The 3,659-nt window shown below is 37.1% G+C and overlaps 1 long non-coding RNA gene across 1 annotated transcript; it reads left to right on the forward strand.

The window, feature by feature from the left end:
* The first annotated feature begins 295 nt into the window (after positions 1-295).
* On the forward strand, positions 296-3,092 carry LOC121910631. The gene is made up of 3 exons (XR_006099695.1): positions 296-575; positions 1,251-2,054; positions 2,513-3,092. It is a non-coding gene; the product is annotated as an uncharacterized LOC121910631 (long non-coding RNA).
* Positions 3,093-3,659: the final 567 nt, after the last annotated feature.

Consider the following 3,659-nt stretch of genomic DNA (forward strand, 5'->3'; position numbering starts at 1 on the left):
GGAAAAAATGGATGTAATAGTATAGCATTCAAATGCTAGTAGTATGATCCAGCCAACATACAAAATCATCTTTATTTAAGATAAAAACAAACTAGTGGTCTACATTATGACAACCATTTCACACAGCATATTTTAATGCTAGCTATATCAATATAATTCTGACCACTAGGGGGCAGAAGAACTCCAAGACAACACACAACTTGGACATTATATCGTGTAACGTTAGCTTTAATGGCTAACATGTTAGCCAACAGTTGCTTACTTACATATCCAGCAGCAAAAGCACCATGTTCACCAGGCAAATAGGACCTAATTTTAACTCTAGTTTGAAAATATCTAATTCCTTAGTTTATTCGATTTGACTAGTTTGACTTTCTTCACCAGCTAACCAGTTGCTTACTTTGCCTATCTGCCGTTTGGTGCTGGGCAGTTAGCGTACATTGGATTATTTGAGCTTTTTTCAGCCACCTGCTGCTGCTGGAAATGAAGGTTGATGAGAACGTCGGTGACACTCAAATTAACAGTGAATATGTGGCTGTAAATCAAAAACCAATGAGCTAAAAGAGGATAAAAAGGTCAGTAATGTTGCAGGATTGGGTGAATATTCATTATGGATTCCCATTACTAGCAGCCAGCCAGTTTCATATTAGGGGAATTTAAATCGGTGTTTATATAAAATATGAATTATTGGAGCTTTAAGCTTTGAGAGTGGTTTCTTATTCCTTAAATAGTCACTGGTGTTCATTCACTCAACTGTGATATGAAAGTCAGTTTGGTCAAAATCGAAACCTTAGCCTAATTTGAATTTGAATTGTTGCATTCAAGGACGCTTTGACATCTGAGTTGTGTTGCAAATAAGAGGCAAATTCACAAATTTGACTGAAACCAACATGCAGGCTGAAAACTTTAAAGAGGTACAACACTCAAGTTGACTTTGAATTAAAGGACCAGTGTGTAGGATTTAGTGGCCTCTAGCAGTGAGGTTGCAGATTGCAACCAACTGAATCCCCCTACCCCTCCCCTTCCAAGCATGTAGGAGAACCTATGGTGGCCATGAAACTTGTGTAAAAAACGATAGTCTTTGGTTTGTCCATCCTGGATTATGGTAGAAACATGGCGGTGCAGGCTCTGCGGAAGAGCACCCACCCCCTCTGTAGATAGAAAGGGCAGTGAAATAACATAAAATACTTTAGAATTGTTCCAGATAGGTTTATTCATGTTCATGGAGCCGTGTGTGTGATCATTTACAGGAGCTTTTGACACCAGGTGACAAAGCAGGAGTAAGTATCGATTTTCTACATGTTTATGCTTGTTGAACAGGTGGTTTGATAAAATACATATTGGCTTTTCACTCGCAAAGATTTCCCTGCACTTACAGTAATGAGTGTAGTTGTCTTCATCTCCAGTAAAACGTTATCCTACACTTCACCTGGTTCACTGTCAGCAAAGACTCTGCCATCTGCACACTCCGCAAGCTCTCTTAATCAAAATTATGGAAACCCATTCCCACCAGTAAAGGAAAAAAAAAACGATGAAAAACTCTCATGTTAAATCAAAATTTTGAGTTAAAAAGTCTAAATTATAGGATGCTTTCACAGTCAAAGTAGCAGCTCATTGGTGTGAGTTCTCCTATTCAATTTGACACAGAAATGGATTGTGAGTACATGGAGGACTACTTTAAACATGGTTTTACAACAGATGAAATACTTAATTTGCTTGCTGATTCAACTGGGATTGTACCATGCAAAGGCATTGAAAAGATTTTAAGCAAGGAGCAGCTCTGGTGCAGAAAGAATATAACCGATGTGGCTGAGGTGTTAACCTTCACTGGACAGCAACTGGAAACATCTGGTCAGTGTCATGGTTACAGATGGATGCACCAAAAAAGACCTTTGGTGCAAGTACTGGAAACCAGCTGATTGAATGATGATGATTGATCTTGCAAAGTGAGTGTGCCCAGTTTTAGACCTATCTGACAAACTGAGACAAGATGGCTACTTCCAGACAACTTCTTGGACTCCTTGATCCAGTTTTGCTTCCTTCAAATAATAAAGGTAATTGACATATTATGAGATAAAGGATTGCTCAATAATATTTTAAGAGCCACAAATGACCATGTGTAAAAAAGCTATTGTCTGTGTTCTGTGCAGAGAATTGTTTCTGGGTGGCAAAAACAAAAATGTGGTTTGAGGTATATAGAGTAGCTCTGTATCAAAGTAAGTAAGTAGGCTTCATTTAAGAATTGTCCTGTGTAATAAATTGCATCACATAATGTTGTTAAAGCCCTTTTCTTCCACCATATTTTGATAGCTGTGAAAATGTATTGCAACATTAGTTGCACTGCAGCAAATTACATTTTGCAGGTATTGATATTACTGTGCCATGTTACGACCAGAAGACAAATCTCCCAAATGAAACAAACTATGGGTCAGGACTACTTGACTAAGGCAGTCATCACTAATGCCCAATATTTTTGCACACTCTATCTGACTGAATGTTATTTGCCTTCTAGGAAGAACTTAGTCAGGATGCATTGACTTGGAACAACCACATAGTCCGTCAAGTCCACAACTCATGATCGATCACCTCATGAATATCCCTCCATATTGCATGCAGTCCCTCACCTGTATGGAGGCAGAGATTGTTTGCACCATGTGGACCTGGGGCTGATTCAAGTCTGCTTTGAAGAGTGTGTGTTCAATGACTTCCCATGTGATGAAGATGTGTTCCATATCTGCGTGGACCTAATGTCAGAGTATACTCTTAAATTAACAAATGATGTGTTTGAAACAGTTAACCTGTATATCAAACTCAGAAAGCTGCTTAACAGTGAACTAGATCTAGATCATTAACTTTACTGGGCCTATGTCACATTTTGTTTTTGTTTTCTCTTTCATTCCAGAACAAATTGAAACTTACATACTGATTGTAATTGTCAAAATTATAATATATGTTTTAACCTGTGATGAGTGCAAATATAATTGTAGCTATTTTAGACACATCAAAGATGTACCAAATATTTTTAGTTCCTTCTAACAAAATATATGTACACACAAAGTAATTTGTTGTCCATACGTTGACTATTTGTAAGAACTGAGTAAAAATACAAAATCCACACATATTAACTGAATTATTCATTCAAATATTTAAACAATCACAGCATACAAAACTGCTTATATTTTCATTTCAACTGCAATTTAATCTAACTTTCTACAGCAGGAAGCCTTTAATATTTACACATCTATAGGCTTATGGAATAGTTGACAATGCCAAGCTGTCTTTTGGTAAATAACAATAACAACGCAATAGAGTAAACAAATAGAGTTCATTTGGAACAACAGCAGTTATGTGAACATAACAACCAGGTAATGAAATACCCCTGTTATTACAAATATAAAAAATAAGTAATAAGTAAGCATTCTTAGTATATTTGCAGTGAAATACAATGGTACCCTTATGTGCAATGGTACCCTGACTGGCAACTCCAAGTAACAACCACATGTGTGAGCAAAAGGTCTTCTCTGAAATCCCTGAACTTGTGTGAAGCTGACAGTGTTGCTCTTTCCTATGAACAAGTCTGATCCAGTGCAAAATCTGAGGAAAAAGAAGAGGTGCTGACTCTCTATGGTATGCACTTACAACTTTAGCAATTGATCTCA

Source organism: Thunnus maccoyii, chromosome 13 (assembly GCF_910596095.1).
Source record: "Thunnus maccoyii chromosome 13, fThuMac1.1, whole genome shotgun sequence".
In the NCBI taxonomy this organism is placed as follows: domain Eukaryota; kingdom Metazoa; phylum Chordata; class Actinopteri; order Scombriformes; family Scombridae; genus Thunnus; species Thunnus maccoyii.